Source organism: Bufo bufo, chromosome 3 (assembly GCF_905171765.1).
Source record: "Bufo bufo chromosome 3, aBufBuf1.1, whole genome shotgun sequence".
Classification (NCBI taxonomy): domain Eukaryota; kingdom Metazoa; phylum Chordata; class Amphibia; order Anura; family Bufonidae; genus Bufo; species Bufo bufo.
In genome coordinates, this window is record NC_053391.1 from 145,087,555 (window position 1) to 145,109,008 (window position 21,454).

The window sequence follows — 21,454 nt, forward strand, 5'->3', positions numbered from 1 at the left end:
TTGCATAAGATATGGAGCGGAAGGCTACGGAAGCACTTTGGAGAGCTTCTGTGGCATTTCAGTCCGTGCCTCCGCACCACAAAAAATAGAACATGCTGTATGTGGACGGATCGCTAACTCATTCAAGTTGAATGGGTCTGCATCTGCCAGCGCAGGCCACATGGACGGTGCCCGTGCATTGGGGACAGCAATTTGTTTCACACAAGTGTGTCCGGATAAGGTCCGGATGCGTTGCGGCAAACCCGCGCGAGTAGGTACCCAATTGAAGTCAGTTTTGACTGCGATTGCGTTCCGTTGTTCAGTTTTTATTGAGCGGGTGCAATGTGTTTTGCACGCGCGTGATAAAAAACTGACTGTGGTACCCAGAACCGAACTTCTTCACAGAAGTTCAGGTTTGGGTTCAAGGTTGTGTAGATTGTATTATTTCCCCTTATAACATGGTTATAAGGGAAAATAATAGCATTCTGAATACAGAATGCTCAGTACAATAGGGCTGGAGGGCTTAAAAAAATATATGTAATAATTTAACTCACCTTAATCCACTTGTTCGCGCAGCCGGCATCTCTTCTGTCTTCTTCTTTGAAGAATAGGACCTTTGATGACGTCACTGCGCTCATCACATGGTCCGTCACATGATCCACCACCATGGTGGATTAAGGTGAGTTAAATTATTTATTTATTTTTTTAACCCCTCCAGCCCTATTGTACTATGCATTCTGTATTCAGAATGCAAATTTTTTCCCTAATAACCATGTTATAAGGGAAAATAATAATGATCGGGTCCCCATCCCGATCGTCTCCTAGCAACCGTGTGTGAAAATCACACCGCATCTGCACTTGCCTGCGGATGCTTGCGATTTTCACGCAGCCCCATTCACTTTTTATGGGGCCTGCGTTGCGTGAAAATCACCGCTCGTGTGCACAGCCCCATAGAAATGAATGGGTCCGGATTCAGTGCGCGTGCAATGCGTTCACCTCACGCATTTCACCCGCGCGGAAAACTGCACCCGCCCGTGTGAAAGGGGCCTTAGAGAGACTTTTCCCGGCAGCATTAATTCCCTTTGTGATCCTGTGCTCAGCCTCTTGACTAATGGAGCTAATCAACTCTCCTATATAGCTGTGCTGCTGATCTCGATTCCTTGCCTAAACAATTAATCTGTACAGAGGTTGCTCATCTCTCTAGCTTGCTAGAGCTTGTAAAGCTATAATTCATTTATCTGCCAGTGTACCAACTTCTGCCTGTTTTCTGGATCCTGACCCTCTTGTGCCTGATCTGACCTATGCTTGTTCACTGTACTGATCCTGTGCTGCCTGCACTGACCTTTGGTCTCTTTCATGGATTCGCACGAACTACTCTCCCTGACCTTTGCCTGTTATTGACTATGACCATTTCAAATGCAGACAGAATAGTGGTGGCACTACAAATCCCGGAGTTCCTGGATCTGGATCACTGAGAAGCAGCAACAAGTGGTCCTCAGCCATAAAGATGCAAATGTCCAATAAATAAAGATGAATGGCGGCACTCACCTAACATTGCAAAATGTCCTTTTTATTTCAGCAGAGGGGAGGGATACAAAACATGATACAAGTTACATGGCGACGGCCGTTTCGCGTTGTCCACGCTTCATCTGGCCACGTTTGACTGACTCTCAAGGAGTGACTGCATTTTTATGCGCCCAGTAGTACCACAGGTGCTGACTAAATGCACTAATTGTGGTGTCTGCATCATGGAGTGGGCGTAACTGCACCCTGGTGTGTCAGCCAAACAGAAACATAGTAACACATATAATTAAAAGCAATAATCAGAGCAGTCGTATTTATGGATGTCACAGAAAAATCATATTTATGAATGTCACAGAAAAACACTCAAGTCCAGTTTCTCATTTAAACCTAAGAGGCCAGTGGCTGCGGAGCGTATGATCCAGCGTCCTTCTCTTTTCAATAGATCGCGTCCCCTGTCGCCCCCTCTGGGAGCGAGAGGTACGGCTTCAAGTCCAGCAAACCTGACGACAGATACATCGCCATTATGTATAGATCTAATATGATCAATTAACCGGGGGACCCCTTTACCCGTCTCAATACGTTCAAATAAACTGCGCACTGTTTTACCAATGTAGAACATACCACATCTGCACAGTAAAATGTAAACTACAAATTTTGTTTTACAAGTGATCAAAGTATTTACTCTATGAAAAATGCCCGCAAAATTCACTGTGGACCACTGAGGGTTAAAGCGGCACAATTACCGCAGCGTTTGTTGCCGTTCGGTTGCCATGCGTCCAGCCAAGTCTTATTTCTCAAATCTTGAAAGTGGCTGCGGACCAATTTGTCACGTAACGCATGGCAGCGTCTAAAGGCGACAAGGGGGCGGGAATGCTTAAGATAGGAACTTGTATCGTTGGCAATGATACTCCAGTTATCTTTAATAACCTTTTTAATAACATCAGCCATCGGGCTATACCTAAAAGAAAAAACAAAAGTTTTTTTCCCCCGGATTTTTGATGATTCCTGAATGGAATCTGATTTATAAAAGTTATCACGTCCTAATAGAGTGGCCTTGGTCAAAGCCTCGTCCAGGAGCCTGGGGGGGGGGGGTAACCCCTTGCTCTCAAGTGAGATCTTAACTCCCCTGTCTGGCGATCTGTCCTCAGTTTTGTTGATGCGTGCCAAACGTCTGAATTGGCCGTAAGGAACGGCACTCTCTACTGATTCAGGATGGTTAGGCCTCGTGATTTTTTGCGGACCCATTGACTTTCAATGGGTCCGTTGAAAACTCGGCTAATGCACCGTTTGTCATCCGCGTCCATGATCCGTGATTCCAGTCCGTCAAAAAAATATAACCTGTCCTATTTTTTTCACGGAAAACGGTTTGCGGACCCATTCAAGTCAGTGGGACCGTGAAAAAACGCGGAGGCACACAAGATTGTCATCCGCGTCCGCGCATCCGCGTCCGTTTTTTTCCTATCATTTGCAAGGCAAACTTGACTTAGACTTTTTTTTACTTTCCTTCATGTCTGGTGATCCTCCAAAAATAAAGGAAGACACACGGAAACAAAAACGGAAACGGATCACGGAACAACGGAACCCCATTTTGCGGAACGGAACACAACAACGGTCGTGTGCATGAGGCCTAACTCTGATAGTGTAGAAGGGAGTTAGTCGCTGTCAGCTTTCTATAGCCCTCAGTCACAAGCTCCCCATCTCTCACCTTTATCAATACATCAAAAAATTTAAGGCGATCGCCTCCATAGTTATAGGCGAAAAGCATATTCATATCATTAACATGATTTAAATACTGCACAAAATCTTTATTGACTATGAGTTTGCCTGTTCTCTCGGTGCCACACACCAGTGTCTCTGATCCCTGTTGGTCAGCAGCCAACTACAACGGGACAATTCTAAGAGGTAGGGGCTAGGTGGCTCCCTTGCAGCGAAGGCCAGATCCCTGTATAGGGTTTAAAGGGTCAAAACCAGGGGACTGCCAGAAAAACATTCTTAGGGCTAGCCCACAGTCAAACCGCTTGGTTGGCACAGTGGATCTGTAACAGGTTGGAATTCCCTTATAGGGGTTCTTGAGATTGATTTAAAGTGACCGCAAAAAACCTGTCTTAGGCAGCTGTGCAAGTGGAGGCAACCAGTCCTGCTCACATTCTAGCCATTTTAAATCATAGCCGAATAACCCCTTTTAGGGAATTCCAACCTGTTATGGACCTGGGATGTGGTGTGCTCACTATAAAACCAAAGATTTTTTTACTAGTACCAGAACACCATTATTTATACAACTATAACCAGAAATGAAATGGACAAATAAGGGTACTTTCACACTTGCGTTATTCTTTTCCGGCATAGAGTTCCGTCAAAAGGGCTCTATGCTGGAAAAGAAATCCGTTCAGTTTGCATCAGTATGCCTTCCGTTCAGTCACTGTCATGCTGCAGTATTATGTCCGTCCAAAATGCCTGATCAGTTGCCGGAATGCCGGATCCGGCATTAATTCCCATTGACATGCATTAGTGCATTGCAAAACAACTGAAGGACGCATGCGCAGACCGAGAAAACAGACTGCAAGACGGATCCGTCCATCCGCATGACAAGCAGAGAGACGGATCTGTTCTTGCAATGCATTTGTAGACTGATCCGCACGAAAACGGAGCTGCCTGCCGGATCACACTAACGCTAGTGTGAAAGTCCCCTGAATAAATAAATTACCGGTAAGTATATTACAAATATTCATTTTATGGCATTTAGAATAGGCTTTAAAGGGGTTCGGTCTTTTAATATTGATGACCAATCCTCAGGATAATTACTCATGCTGCGCCAACCTGGAGGGAGCACAGCATGGGTAATTGTTCGTCGTCCATTTGATTATTATGGAATATGTTTTCTGCACTTGCACTTTATTGTTAATCATGGATAGAAAGACGACTGGCACTCACTATGTGGGTCACATCCAGCATTTAATGGCCGCCAGCTCAACAATGGAGTATAAGCAGCAAAAATTGTACAACATATAATTAAAACGACACAATTTCCGGAATAATCTACAATGTTATAATCAAATTAAAATACCCCTAAAAATATAAAAAGAACAATCCACTGGTGGTGGGATCCTATATATAAGAAAGGATCCTCTATATATAGCACAGTCTGATGGGTAAAAAGTCCTATCACCTAGGTATATTCCCAATGTTCCACTTTTCTGATCTTTGTGATCAGCAGATTCTGTGGCGGCGCTAGCAACAATGTCCCTTCAAATAAAGGTAATAAACATCCAAATGATTGGTGCTAAAGGCACTGTCCCTTTAAGGAAAGGTAATGCTGTCACAAGGTCCATTTATTAATTTCCCAATGTCCACAATATATAGCATATAGCGGTCCGGACCTTATGGGATGTTGTGAACCTCAGTGTCTTCTGGTGCTCAATGCTGTGGGGAAATATCGCTTACCGGTGTATGTGAATATCCTGCAGTCTCGTTGTCCAGCTTACCGCACCACTCGGCTGAAGTTACTTCCGGCGTCCTCGCTCCCTGGTGTCTGTCACGTGATCTCCCCAGAGGTATCGCGGGACTTGGTAACTTTGTACCGGTATTCCAGTGAGAGGTACTCACATTAGATGAAAAATGGAGCGCTCCAAATTAGAAAAATGATTTAGATGGTCGCAATCATATCCGGATTCTTGCTTAAAACAGGGATATAACGCCAGACGCGTTTCGGGGACTTCACTCCCCTTCCTCAGTGGCTATATCCCTGCTAATAAGTCACCTCCTTTTATATCACCACAGGTACTCTTCAAAATCTGGACTGGAATGTCTTTTTCATATGTTGCGGTTTTGGTGCGTTTTTCATGCGATTTTTGCGCAACACATGCGTTTTTTCTATATTTTCATCATATTATTATGATCAATACTGGCAATAAAGGAAAAGTTGCTACCAGGTTGCTTTCCATTAGTAAATGTGCAAAATGTATAAAAAATATAAAATATGTATGTAAAATCCCCATATAAAATTCATATATATAAAAAGGAAGTAATATTAATTTCTAAAGATCCATTTCATAGGGCTAAAGCAGCATAATCGTCATCATAATCACATATTTCCCTTTGGAATTCTATCTGTTCAGAGCAGTTAAATATAGTATAGGTAGGAATGGGGAAGTGGGCCCATCACCAAGAGGGGGTCACAGCGCCGATAAACGGCCAAGCATGTGATCCCCAATTGGATGAAAGGCACACCGCCCTGATTTATAAGAAGCCAAAGATCTCTAGTTCCGCATTCAGACCAGCTGGCATCATGCTTCCAAAATCATAAATTTGTTTGGATTCTGCTCTTGACATCCGTTCAATGTGATTTCCACCTCTCCAATGTTTGTCGATCTTTTCTAGGGCCACAAAAGTCAATCCCGTGGGATCTTGTCCGTGAGCCTCTTTGAAGTGCCTTGAGAGTGAGTGTTTTAAATATCCTTTCTTGATGTTAGAAATATGTTCAGATATCCTCACTCTCAAGGCTCTTTTTGTCCGTCCAATATATTGTCTTGAACACGGACATTGTACGAGGTAAATCACACTGACCGAATTGCATGTAAGAAAGTGCTCTATCTCCCACATAAAGGAATTTTGGGTAGAGAGCACCTTCTTAGTGTTTCTTGGGATTTTGGTTGTTTTACAACAGATGCACTGTCCACATTTATAAAAACCCTTTAAGTTAGTCAGCCTACCAGCACCTGGTGTTTTAATCAGTTTCGTCTTAATAGAGGGGCCACTTTTATGCCCAAATTGGGTGCCCTCATATACGTTATTTGTGGTCTTGGTGGCATTATTCTACCTATAACTTTGTCCTGCAGTAGGTGGTGCCAATGGCGTTTGATTATCTCTTCCACTTTTCTCCTTTGTGCTATATAGGGAAGAAATATCCTAAATTGGGAATCAGTTTCGTTACTCTGCACTGTTTTTACTGTCAATAGCGAACTCCTCGGTAGTTTTCTTACTTTTTCTAATGATCCCTCTAATATTTTACTAGGATATTGTTTTGCCAGGAATTTATCTCTCAAGTGCATGGCTTCCACTTCGAATTGAGACTCTTCTGTACAGTTCCGTTTAAATCTACGGAACTGTCCGAAGGGCACATTCAATAGCCAATTTGGCAGATGACAACTTGAGTGTAGGATAAATGCATTCCTGGCAGAAGGTTTCTGATAAGTCTTACATATATATTTTTCGCCTACTTTCGTAATTACCAAGTCCAAAAATTCTGTTTCTATGGTGTTGGTGCTTTGAGTGAAGACCAAATTTAAGTTGTTTTCATTTAGTTCTGATATGAACCTATTTAAACTTTTATGGTCTCCTTTCCAAATTAGAATGACGTCGTCTATATACCGCCGCCAGAGCACCAGGTCGCCCCCTCTATGCGGATCAATGGCTCCCTGTTCCCATTGTGCTAGGAATAGGTTTGCATAGCTGGGGGCAAACCTGGTGCCCATGGCGGTTCCTCTAATCTGTAAATAAAAACTTCCCTCAAAGTAAAAATAATTATGCTGTAGGATGTGTTGTATCCCCTCTAAAATAAACTCTAATTGCTGTGTCTTCCTTTCTTTGTTACTTTCTAATTGTGCTTTGATAGCTCTTATACCTGCTTCATGATCTATCACCGTGTAGAGGGACTGGACGTCTAGAGTAGTCATTATCCAGTCCTCTCCCACGGTCAATCCTTCCAATATTTCAATGATTTGGGTAGTGTCTCTCAAGTAAGACGTCGTGGTTTTCACCATAGGTTGCAACCACGTATCTATATACCTTGAGAGATTAGATGTTAGGGAGCCGATACCTGACACTATGGGGCGGCCCGGAGGACTCTCCATGTCCTTATGTACCTTAGGAAGGCAGTAAAAGACCGGGAGTCTTCCGGGAGTCCCCATAATGTAGTCAGATTCCTGCTTTGACAGGATACCCATCTGGGCTCCTCTCTGACAGTATTTTCCTAACTTGTCGCCAAATTTTTTAGTTGGGTCTGTTTCAAGTTTTTTATATGTGGTACTGTCAGAGAGTTGTCTCGAGCACTCCTGTATGTATTTAGCAGTCTCAAGAATTACGATCGCCCCACCTTTATCTGCAGGGCGAATTGTAATATTATCATTTTTTTGTAGCTCCCTAATTGCCGATATTTCTCTATTTGACAGGTTTTTTCTATAGAATTGTTTCTCTTTTATTTTCCTGAGGTCTGCTTCTACATTCTTCTGAAAGCTACCCATTTCTGAGCCAATTTCATTTCTGGGGAATTTCTTCGTTTTATTCCTCAAATTGGTATGTTTAAAACCATCCTCTATTTGTAAGATTGTTGAGGTCGGATTTTTTATAAAGTATTTTTTTAGGCATATGTTCCTAATGAATTTCTGAATCCCAATGTAGGTACTGAATTTATTCAACTGTGCACTGGGTGCAAATTTCAGTCCTTTATTCAGCAGGGAACTTTGTGCTGGTGTTAACATAGTGCTACTTAAATTTATAAAATTATCCTATTCTATATTACCTGTGTTTATCTGTGGTTCCTTCTTTTTCCTTCCCCTTCGTGTCTTATTGTTCCTAGTTGGTGGTTGTGATGTAATTGATTCTGAGTTTCCCTTTGATTGTGTGTTGGTGGAGTTCTCTGGTAGTCTCTCTGTCCTAGAGAGCGTGTCTGGTGAGGTGAATAGTATGACTCTTCCTGTCTGTTGTGACGGTTGTGATGTCTCAAATTGTACTGGTTTTTCTGAGGGGTTTGTGCTCTCCTGTTGTGCTCTGGTAATCATAGGTGTCTGGATTTTAATCTTGGTGAATGGTGTGGTGGAGTCCGTCTAAAAAAGGCTGCTGTGCCAGTGTCTCGAACCTGTTTCTAGTTGGTATAGTGGGTCTCATTTGTTCTATAGGAATATAAATAGATCTATCTCTATTTTCTATCTCATTATAAAATGTATTTTGCGATTTAGGGACGAAACTGTGTTTTTTGCTTTTTTTCGCATTTATTTCAGATTCAGTTTTGTCCAAACTTTTACATATTCTATCCTGCCATAAGTTTAAAATACTATCTTTGAGTAATTGGTCTATATTCACTTTCATCCGATTGATCTCCTCTGTAATGGCCCCCAAGATTTGGACTCTCCTTTTTATGATCAATTCAACTAGTGCTCGTGATTGTATATGTAGAAGGTTTGCCCATTCGAGGTTGAACTCCTCTCCATATAGGTCCTGTGCTGGGGCTTTCAGTAATTGTAAACCTTTTGGAATCCTGTCCTGGTCTAAATATTGGCGTAAGGATCTAATCTCCCAATTTTGCTTCAGTTGTTTTACAACTAAGCTTTCCAATTCTCTAAATATGTCATGTGTGGATTTTGTCTCGATATTCCCCATTTCTGGTGCTTCAAATAGAAAAGTATCCACTTTTTGTTTTTTTAATTCGATGTGATTCCACATATCCATACTGAGATTGGTGGGAGCTAAATAAATCCACGTATTGGGTGATGGAAAAAGTGTTAAAATAAGTTATAGTGGATAGCTCACCGCCCTCCTCCGTGTGGCAAGGGTGCTCTAGTCGAAAACTGATCACCCAATCAGTCAAGATTAATTAAAAATGGATAGAAAGACGACTGGCACTCACTATATGGGTCACATCCAGCATTTAATGGCCGCCAGCTCAACAATGGAGTATAAGCAGCAAAAATTGTACAACATATAATTAAAACGACACAATTTCCGGAATAATCTACAATGTTATAATCAAATTAAAATACCCCTAAAAATATAAAAAGAACAATCCACTGGTGGTGGGATCCTATATATAAGAAAGGATCCTCTATATATAGCACAGTCTGGTGGGTAAAAAGTCCTATCACCTAGGTATATTCCCAATGTTCCACTTTTCTGATCTTTGTGATCAGCAGATTCTGTGACGGCGCTAGCAACAATGTCCCTTTAAATAAAGGTAATAAACATCCAAATGATTGGTGCTAAAGGCACTGTCCTTTTAAGGAAAGGTAATGCTGTCACAAGGTCCGTTTATTCATTTCCCAATGTCCACAATATATAGCATATAGCGGTCCGGACCTTATGGGATGTTGAGAACCTCAGTGTCTTCTGGTGCTCAATGCTGTGGGGAAATATCGCTTACCGGTGTATGTGAATATCCGGCAGTCTCGTTGTCCAGCTTACTGCACCACTCGGCTGAAGTTACTTCCGGCGTCCTCGCTCCCTGGTGTCTGTCACGTGATCTCCCCAGAGGTATCGCGGGACTTGGTAACTTTGTTCCGGTATTCCAGTGAGAGGTACTCACATTAGATGAAAAATGGAGCGCTCCAAATTTGAAAAATTATTTAGATGGTCTCAATCATATCCGGATTCTTGCTTAAAACAGGGATATAACGCCAGACGCGTTTCGGGGACTTCACTCCCCTTCCTCAGTGGCTATATCCCTGCTAATACGTCACCTCCTTTTATATCACCACAGGTACTCTTCAAAATCTGGACTGGAATGTCTTTTTCATATGTTGCGGTTTTGGTGCGTTTTTCATGCGATTTTTGCGCAACACATGCGTTTTTTCTATATTTTCATCATATTACTATGATCAATACTGGCAATAAAGGAAAAGTTGCTACCAGGTTGCTTTCCATTAGTAAATGTGCAAAATGTATAAAAAATATAAAATATGTATGTAAAATACCCATATAAAATTCATATATATAAAAAGGAAGTAATATTAATTTCTAAAGATCCATTTCATAGGGCTAAAGCAGCATAATCGTCATCATAATCACATATTTCCCTTTGGAAGCCATGCACTTGAGAGATAAATTCCTGGCAAAACAATATCCTAGTAAAATATTAGAGGGATCCATCACCCAATACATGGATTTAGCTCCCACCAATCTCAGTATGGATATGTGGAATCACATTGAATTAAAAAAACAAAAAGTGGATACTTTTCTATTTGAAGCACCAGAAATGGGGAATATCGACTATCCACTATAACTTATTTTATTGTTAATCATGTTTGTATAGATGGACAGATCCATGAACGTAGTATCCGCTGTGTTCATCCTCCAGATGATGTCTCCTTTTCCCTGCACCTATGTTCTTTTAATCATGTTTGTGTTCGAGGCCACGGTCCGTAGGATAGACGGAGGGGATCTTAACAGTGGCTGATGTGTGCCTGGAGCCACGTTACGCGGGTAGGCCTAAAAGAGGGCCAACCCTAGGTAGAGTGAAAAGGGGGCAGGAAAGAAAACAAAAAAGGGGGGGACAAGGGTGGGACGTACGAATGCGGCGTGCGTGGTGGAGAGGGCCCAGGAGTGGGGGGTTTAAGAGGAGTGACCTGGCCCCGCCCACAAATACAGGCTGCATGCAGCCTTAAAGGGAACCTGTCACCAGGATTTGGGGTATAGAGCTGAGGTCATGGGTTGCTAGATGGCCGCTAGCACATCCGCAATACCCAGTCCCCATAGCTCTGTGTGCTTTTATTGTGTAAAAAAACCGATTTGATACATATGCAAATTAACATAAAAGAGTCATATCTTACTTGTATGACCAGAGAAGAGTCATATTTTCAAGCTATGACTCATCTCAGGTTAATTTGCATATGTAACAAATCGTTTTTTATACACAATAAAAGCACACAGAGCTATGGGGACTGGATATTGCGGATGTGCTAGCGGTGATCTAGCAACCCATGTCCTCAGCTCTATACCCAAAATCCTGGTGACAGGTTCCCTTTAACTACTTGTGTTCGAGGCCACGGTCCGTAGGATAGACGGAGGGGATCCTAACAGTGGCTGATGTGTGCCTGGAGCCACGTTACGCGGGTAGGCCTAAAAGAGGGCAAAAAACAGTAGGGAAAAGCAAAGACATTTAATATACATTACAAAACCAATGCACGGAAGACTTCCCGGGTCTCTGACTGCGGATCCGGAATATACCGGGAAAAACAGGCAGATCTCCACCTACCCATGTGACGTATGACGTGCGGAGGTATCCTGTGTTTGGAGGCTGCAGATGCCGCTCCGATGCGGAATGAATGCCCGGTTATTGTTTTGGGGTCCACCCCCAACCCTGCGACCAGGGATCTGATGTGGGATACGAATTGCTGTGTGGATAGAGGCTTCCCTTGGAACGGAAGTAACGGTGATTCAGGGTCCGGAGGTAATATGGTGTTTAGGAAGTGTCGTAGTACGAGAACCGGACACCATTCGTTCTTTGACTCAAAGAAGCGAATCTGTATAGGAAGACCGGTCTGAGACGTCTTAGTGGAAGGAAGGCTTAAGACAAAGTGATCCAGGTTCCAGGATAGTTGTTCCCTCTTCAGGAAGGTCGCCCTTGGGGAAGTGACAGAGAACTCTCCAGGGCGTAGGAAGCCGTAGAAGCTCAAATACATTGCGGCCTTGATAACCAGACTAATGGAAGGGCCAAAAGGATTTCCATCTAGCATGGCAGACAGCTGCCTAAACAGTTCGCCGGAGACCGGCCGTCGGGAAGGGGTCGTATCCCTACTGCTCTTTTCCATGCCCCTGAGCGTGGCTTTGACGGCCTGAGATGTAAACACAGAGCGATACTCTAGATATTGCAACACCAAGAAATGCTGCACCCCGGCGAGGTATAAACGGATGGTGCTGGGTGCCAATTTAAGGTTGACATGACAATAGGCCATAAAGGCCATGATGAGATAGCTTTCTCAGACAAGACCAGGCAGCTGCTCAATCCATTTACCGCACATATGTATGTCATGTCACTGTATATAATGTCATTGTATAATACCGTTGAGGGGTCCTGGACAATAAAATCTTTCAGTCCCCCTCCCAGACAGGCCCCTTCTTATTTCAGGCCCTATAGTATTCGTGCGCCAATGGTCTCCTGAGACCTACAATCCCTATAGGGGTCCCTAACTGATAATAAAATATTTATCTTTATTAATTATTTTTTTAAAAGTTTTTGTATTCACAATAACACACAACAAACAAGATGAACTTTTAAAATTGTCAGTGTCCAGTGATCTATGGGATAATGTCCGTTGGAGTAGTGTACTTTCTTTGACACTTATCAGGTGAGGGCCCTCTTGTTTGATATAGAGTAGTATACACACTATGTATAGGTTGGTTGGTTGTTAGCATATGTATACATATAGGGTTCTGGTGGAGGTTTTGCTCCTGCTGAGATTCGCTACTTTTTGGCCCTTAATCTTAAGGTAACCATGCAGCTACAATGTTGCTGTCCTTTCAATAATTTCCTTTCCTTTACCTGTCCTTTCAGGTGGGCGGGACCTGGAAAGACATAAAGGAAGGTCTTAGCGAGTGCGCGCGCACATATACCCCACATCCCCTGACGAAGCCACAGTATGTGGCGAAACATGTCGGGAGGGGTGGTATAGTGTGACAATTTTAAACAGCGTCCACGTGCAGGGAAATTGATGTTATACAGCACGATGGAGTAGATAGGAGAGTGTCAGTAGTGAGGGCAATAGATACTCACAGCGCTACAGAGACCTCTATGAATAGGAATAGAGGACCTAGTATAGCTGTGGTATAGGTTGAGAGTTAGGAAAACAGCAGTGAAGATTGAATAAGGGATACAGAGGCAGCCCTGCAGCAGAGAACAAATAGCTACAATTATTGAAAGGACAGCAACATTGTAGCTGCATGGTTACCTTAAGATTAAGGGCCAAAAAGTAGCGAATCTCAGCAGGAGCAAAACCTCCACCAGAACCCTATATGTATACATATGCTAACAACCAACCAACCTATACATAGTGTGTATACTACTCTATATCAAACAAGAGGGCCCTCACCTGATAAGTGTCAAAGAAAGTACACTACTCCAACGGACATTATCCCATAGATCACTGGACACTGACAATTTTAAAAGTTCATCTTGTTTGTTGTGTGTTATTGTGAATACAAAAACTTTTTAAAAAATAATTAATAAAGATAAATATTTTATTATCAGTTAGGGACCCCTATAGGGATTGTAGGTCTCAGGAGACCATTGGCGCACGAATATAAATATCCCGAGGGTCTCTAAAAGGGACTTTGTTTAAAAGGCCCTATAGTAGCCACTTCCCCTGCTTCCACTATAGCTACACCCCTGAGTTTAGGTACGCTTTAAACTGTATTATAATTCTCTTTCCTGAAATAATTATTTTAGGTTTAAATAAAAATAGAATAGTGCTTATGTGATGCTCCAGTAGTAAGTATATTACATTACTGTTGGTTGACAAAGTAATTTCTCTTCACTGATGAAGTAAAGAAGCATTTACACATTTCCTTAAAATATCAAAGGGTTGCAATACCATTTGCGTCCAGTAGGTATGCAGCAGAGCGTTACTGTTCTGTGTTCTAGGTTACTTGGGTGTTTGTAAAAAAAAAAATAAGGTTTGGAACATCAAAAAATTATTTCCAATGAATATTATGATAATTTTTTTAAAAAATTTATCTAATTAGGAATTTGGACAGTGCGGAATTGCTGCTGTTACCATTACTAATAACCTTTCAGTGTAGAGTATTAGATACAGTAATCATTATTCATATCCAATACTGCCTTCCTGGTCAGCATGGTGTCTTAATGGTTAGCGCTGTTGTTTTGCAGTGAAGGGGTACTGGGTCAAATTTCACATCATTAGACATGCACTTGACCGTATTTTGGGTCCATGTCTGATCCACATTTTTAGCAGATTGCACTCAGACCCATGCATTTGAATAAGGGTGCAAAACAGATGTCTATGTCCGTGCAGCCGTTCTATAATAGGAACTGAAGAAAGTGCAGGCCGATATTGGTATTTTGCAGATCTGCGCTTTGCAGACCGAAAAACGACAACAGGCGTGTGCATGAGGCCTTATACCTGGAATTTAATATTGAGCCATGCACAACACCAGGGCAGGTGACGACTATGCTTGTCAAGCTCAGGGTTGGGTAGACAGGAGCTCACTGACTGTTACCAAACGTTCAGAAAATTCTCACATAGTCCATAAAAATATGAGACTTTTTTCTAGGCATTTATAAAATAAATTGATGCACCGATGATTTGTAGCATTGTATTTATTATTTTATAGAACGCTGCTAATGTCTTACCTTTTCAATCTATGATGAGAAATATCTCTAAGGCATCATGCACACGACCGTTGTGTGCATCCGCGTCCGTTCCGTCATTTTTCACAGTTTAGCAGAGGTCCCATTCATTTCTATGGAGCTGTGAAAAAAACTGATAGTCCTCAGTTTTTTCTCTGCGTCCGTGATTCTGTGAGTCCGTTAAAAAAATATAACCTGTCCTATTCTTGTCAGTGGAAAACGGAGGACGGACCTATTCAAGTCAATGGGTCGTCAAAAAAAACGGATGCACAACTGGTATGTCATCCGTGTCCGTGTCCGTTTTTTTCTACAAGACCTTGGTGCAATAAAATGATACTTTTCATTAACCTCCTTTTTTTTCCCCCTGTCAGACAAAAAAAAAAGGAAGACACAAGGAAACACAACTGAAGCAAAATCGGACACGGACCACTGAAGCCAAATCACTGACAGTGAAAAAAACACTGTCGTGTGCATGAGGCCTAATATGCAGAAGGGCGCACATATTAGATTGCACAGCAGTGCAGGGCGATGTATGACCAGAGTGTTTCATCACTGTCTGCTTTAGGCCTCGACAGCACACGACAGTATTTTTTCACGGTCCACAAAACGGGGTTCCGTTGTTCCGTGATCCGTTTCCGTTTTTGTTTCCGTGTGTCTTCCTTGATTTTTGGAGGATCACCAGACATGAAGGAAAGTGAAAAAAAATCTAAGTCAAGTTTGCCTTGCAAATGATAGGGAAAAAAACGGACGCGGATGACAATCTTGTGTGCCTCCGTGTTTTTTCATGGACCCATTGACTTGAATGGGTCCGCGAACCATTGTCCGTGAAAAAAATAGGACAGGTTATATTTTTTTGACGGACTGGAACCACGGATCACGGACGCGGATGACAAACGGTGCATTATCCGAGTTTTCAACGGACCCATTGAAAGTCAATGGATCCACAGAAAATTACGGAAAACGGAACAACGGACACGGAACACAACAACGGTCATGTGCATGAGGCCTTAGTGGAACAGCAGTGTTTCATTGAATGCTACTTTATTTTTAAAGGGGTTGTTCGAAATTTTGATATTGATGTTCTATTATTAGGGTAGGTCATGAGTATCTGATTGGTGGGAGTCTGACTCCACGCACTTTGGCCAACCAGCTGTTTAAAGAGATCGCAATGCTCTGGTGAGTGCTGCAGCCTTTCCCTAGGCCCGTGATGTCATGTTCATTAGTCACATGGCCTAGGCACAGCTCAGTCCCATTCAAGTGGATAGGACTGAACTGCAATACCAGTCACAGCTGCCATCCAATGGATGGCGCTGTACTTGGTAAGCTGCGAGGAGGCTGCAGAGCTCACCTTTTCCTGCTATACGTGCAGTGACCCCAAGGGGAGGCAAGAATGGGAGGAGTGATAGTGGCTTTGATAGTGGTAGTAGTACTCACAGTTAATGCTGGTAGTCTCACCATCTCGCGCTTCCCGGGCCATGCACAGTGACTGGAGGGCACACCCTTTTCTCCCACCCTGGACTTTTCCAGGGCTCCTGCCTGGTGGTAGTTGGGGTGTCTTTGGTGTTTAGTGTTGTTCTAGGTGCAGGGCAGGGGGACAGGTACAATGGCCGGCAAATGGTGGAGCCAGTAACCGGCCAGTAGATGTAAATAAGCAAGTTTCTCTTTACTAAAGTGCAGAACAGGAATAGTAGTACCTCTGACAATAACAAGGCACAGTTTCAGTGGAAATCCTTCCCCAATAGCAATGTGGACAACAGCAGAGATGGGGGTTATAGTACGTATTATCTCTGTCTCTCTGAAGTCTCTCTGAAGAAATGTAGGCATACCATGAAGTTCTTGGCAAATTCCCGGACAGAGGGGTGTTGGCTGGACTGCCTAAATGCTCCCTCTCAAATCAGCAAAATCTCATAAATAGCTAAATACCTTGCTGACTTAAAAAAAAAACTATTAGCATTTTTCAGATGGAGTATTGTCTAAGTTCTACTTTCCTGATTGCTCTCCCTAAGCAGCGTGAGGAGTATGTACATTATCCATGGCATCTCACATATCCAGCCAGGCCTGTGCAGATGGTGTCCAAAAGATTGAAGCAGATCTGTCCCCGGACTGGTATATCTAGTTAGCTAATCTAAAATTGTATTCTAAGACCTTGGCATAAGCACCTAAATTACATTTCTCTTAGGGCTCATGCACATGAATGTGTGCCGCTAGTGCCGTGCATTGTGGTCCCCAGTGCACGGACACCGTCATTGTGGCCTGCGCTGATGGATGTCCACCTATTAAACTTGGATGGGTCCACGATCCGTCCGCACCCAGCCATTAAATCTTGTTTTTGTGTTGTCATTTTCTGAGTTTTGGCAAAGTTTTTTTTTTTTTTTTACAGCATTCACCTGAGGGGGCATCTCATGTGATATTTTTATAGAGCAGGTCGTTACGGACGTGACGATACCCAATATTTTCATTTTTATTTTTGTTAAGTTTTACACAGTAAATGCTTTTTTGAACAGAATTAAATCTTGTTTTTGTATTGCCATTTTCTGAGAGCCGTTTTTTATTTATTTTTTGGGCGATTGTCTTAGGTAGGGTCTAATTTTTTTGCGGGATGAGATGACGGTTTGATTGGTACCATTTTGGGCTAAATACGCCTTTTTGATCGCTTGGTATTACACTTTTTGTGAGGGAAGGTGACCAAAAATGGCTGTTTTAGCACAGTTTTTTTTAACTGCATTCACCGGGTGGATCATGTGATATTTTTATACAGCCGGTTGATACAGACGTGGCGATACCTAATATGTCTACTTTTTTTCCTATTTAAAAAAAAAATGTATTACTTAATTATGGGAAAAGAACACTTATTTTTTTATTATGCAAAACTTTATTTAAACTTTTTTTAATTTTTTTTCCCCCCCCCACAACTTTTGGGGGTCTGATCCCCTGTACAAGGCATTACAATACTTCTGCATTGCAATGCATTTGCTGTAAGTGTATTACCAGTGTAATACACTTACAGCCTTCCTGCCTGTGAGATCCAGGGGGCTGGATCTCACAGGCTTACATGAAAGGCAGCCCTGATGCCTGTGGAAGGCATCGGGCTGCCTTCCTTGCCATCGGGTCCCCGTCACAACAGCGCGGGGACCCCATGGGGAAGGGGAGGGAGCTCCCTTCCTCCACACACCCTGCACATGCCGCGGTCAGCGCTGACCATGGCATAGTGAGGGTTAATGCGCCGGCATCTGTGTTTTCACTGATGCCGGCACATACAGCCGGGGTCTGGCTAATGGGAACAGCCTGTCCCCTGCAGCTGATCAGGCGGGCGCAGCTTCTGCACCCGCCCGATCAGCGTGCCGTAGTACTACGGCGCTGGTTGGGAAGTCACTTCCTGCAGCGCCGTACTATTACGGCGCTGGTCGGTAAGGGGCTAAAATATGAAATTCCCTCATCCCTAGTCATTGTACAAGGAAAGAATAGATACACTTTGACAATCACCCATTCTGAATGGTGGATCCTGTCTTATGTGTCATTTTAATCCTGCCTGTAATGATATAATCTCTGTGTATAGATAAGCAGGAAACTGCAGTAAAGTGATCTGTTCAGTGGTGCCTATTATTAGGCTTAGTGGCCAGGGCGAAAACTGCAGGATTTTATGTTTTTTTTTGTTTAAATATAGATATAGACATGGAAAATTAAAAATAACATAAAAAAATCTTTAATAATATGTTAAACATAAAAACGTGATTTAAATAATAGGTCATTTTCTGATGAAAAATTCCCTTTAACCCTTTCAAGACCGGGTGACTTCAGTTTTTTTCGTTTTCTTTTTTTTACTCCCAGATCTCCCAAAGTCATAACTTTTTTTTTATTTTTTCATTCACATAGTTGTATGAGGGCTTGTTTTTTGCAAGACAAGATGTACTCTAATGGCACAATTTACAGTTGCATACAGTGTGGTGGAAAGTGGGAAAACAATTCCAAATCGGGTGAAATTATAAAACAAAAACATTCCGCCACAGTTTTATGGTGTTTTTTTACACCGTTTCTATGTGTTAAAACTGACCTGTTACTTTTATTCTTCAGGTCAGTACGATTACAATGATACCACATATGTATATTTTTTTTTCTCCATTTTAACACCGATTTTTTAAAAAAAACTTTTTATTTTTTATTTTTTTTTGTATTGCCATATTCTGATGCCCATAACATTTTTATTTTTATGTGTACGAAGCTGTGTAAGGCCCCTTTCACACGGGCGAGATTTCCGCGCGGGTGCAATGTGTGAGGTGAACGCATTGCACCCGCACTGAATCCGGACCCTTTCATTTCTATGGGGCTGTGCACACGAGCGGTGATTTTCACGCATCACTTGTGCGTTGCGTGAAAATCGCAGCAAGCTCTATATTGTGCGTTTTTCACGCAACGCAGGCCCCATAGAAGTGAATAGGGCTGCGTGAAAATCGCAAGCATCCGCAAGCAAGTGCGGATGCGGTGCGATTTTCACACATGGTTGCTAGGATGAAAGTCTATTCACTGTATTATTTTCCCTTATAACATGGTTATAAGGGAAAATAATAGCATTCTTTAATACAGAATGCTTAGTAGAAGGTCAATTGAGGGTTAAAAAAATAAATAAAATGTAACTCACCTCCTCTAATTGATCGTGTAGCTGCCGGTCTCCTGTTCTTTCTTCAGGACCTGTCAAATGACCTGTGGTGACATTACTGTGCTCATCAAATGATACATCACATGATCCATCACCATGGTGATGGATCATGTGATGAGCACAGTGACTTTGACAGGTCCTGAAGAAAGAACAGGAGATCGGCAGCTACGCGATCAATTGGAGGAGGCGAGTCAATTTTTTTTTATTTTTTAACCCTCAATTGACCTTTTACTAAGCATTCTGTATTAAAGAATGCTATTATTTTCCCTTATGTTATAAGGGAAAATAATAAAATGTACAGAATACTGAATCCAAACCTGAACTTCTGTGAAGAAGTCTGGGTTCGGGTCTGGGTACCCAACATGCCGATTTTTCTCACGCGCGTGCAAAACGCATTAAAAAGCTTTGCACTCGCGGGGAAAAATCGCTCATGTTCCCGCAACGCACTGCATTTTTTCCCGCAACGCCCGTGTGAAACCAGCCTAAGGGCTAATTATTTTGCAGGGTGAACTGTACTTTTCATTGATATCATTCTGGGGTGCGCAAAACCTTTTGATCACTTTTTATTCACATTTTTTGTGGTAGGTGAAGTGACAAAAAATAGCAAATCAGCCATTTTGACTTTTTTCCATTTCACTGTTTGCCTTATGGGATAAATATTTTAATATTTTAATAGTACAGGCGTTTTTTTGCATGTGGCAATGCCCGTGGTGGTAATTTTTTAAAAATGATTTATGTATTTTTATTCTGACCCCTTCCCAACCAGCGTCATACTAGACATGAGACACTAATGATATTTAACACTTTAGATGCCATGGTCAATCCTGACCACAGCATCTGAACGAATGCAAACCCTGAAGCGTGCACTTCTGGGTGTGCTCCGGCTCCCTCCGGCAGCAATTGGAGGAGCCGAAGCTTGCATGCAGCAGCTACTGTTATAGAGAATGACAGGAGGCTGCCACATAGTGTTTCCTATGGAGACCCTGTCTGTAGCAGAGCTCCATAGGAAACTAGTAAATTTCTCTAATGCATTGAAGTCTATGAGAATAGCAATCTAATTTCTCTAATGCATTGAAGTCTATGAGAATAGCAATCTAATGTTTGCTTGTTATAGTTTTTAAAAATAAAAAAACAATTAAAAATATAAACATTTATTTACCCCCCTTTCCCTAAAATAAAAAAAAATTAAAAAAATACACATCATGGGTATCGCCACATGCGAAAACACCTATACTATAAAAATATTAAAATATTTTCCCCATGCAGAAAATGGAAATGGAAACAAACGTCAAAATGGCTGATTCACAGTTTTTGGTCGCTTCATTTTGGTATCAATGAAAAGTACAAAGCTGATTTTTTTTCCAAAGTTTTTATTATTTTATCAGTATCAAATCGCAAGAAAAACTATAATATAAGTATAATGTATTGCCAGATTTGTACTGAACTGTAGAATGAAAGTAACTGGTCAGTTTTATGGAACGTCGTAAATAAAAAAAAACATAAAACTGTGACCAAATAGCTTTTTTTCCCAATTCCACTCCATTTGAAAAATTTTTCCTGCTTTGCACTACATCATATGCAATACTAAATTGTGGTGTTGGAAAGTACAACTTGTCCTGCAAAAAACAAGCTCTCATACGGCTATGTGAATGGAAAAATAAAAAAGTTATGGCTCTGAGAAGGCAGGGAGCACAAAACCGAAAAAAAAAAAAAGATCCGGGGTGCAAAGGGTTAACTTTGGGGACCAGGGCGTGATTTTAATTTTTATATTTTTTAAAAACTTTATTTTAATTTTAATTTTTTTACACTTTTTAATAGTTTAATAGTTCTCAGGGAACTATAACAAGCAATCATTAAATTGTTTTTCTCATAGACTCCAATGCATTTGCATTGGAGTTTATAAGAATTATACCATGTTCCTATGGAGCAGGGGCCCTGTAGGAACTAATGTGTGGCAGCCCTGTACCACTCCTGAGTACAGAGACTGTCACACACTACATCCGGCTCCCTCGATCCTCTCCGGGGGGAGGGGGGGGGGAGCCGATTCATGACCTGGAGCATGTGCTCTTGGTCTTTAAGTTGTCTGATGCCATGGTCACATTTGACCACTGCATCTGAGAGGTTATGAGATGGACATTATCGTCAATCACATACATTAGTCCTGGATGTCAGCAGGAACTCGTTGACTACGGCGCTCACGTTTTCAAATGTCCGACTGCCAACAT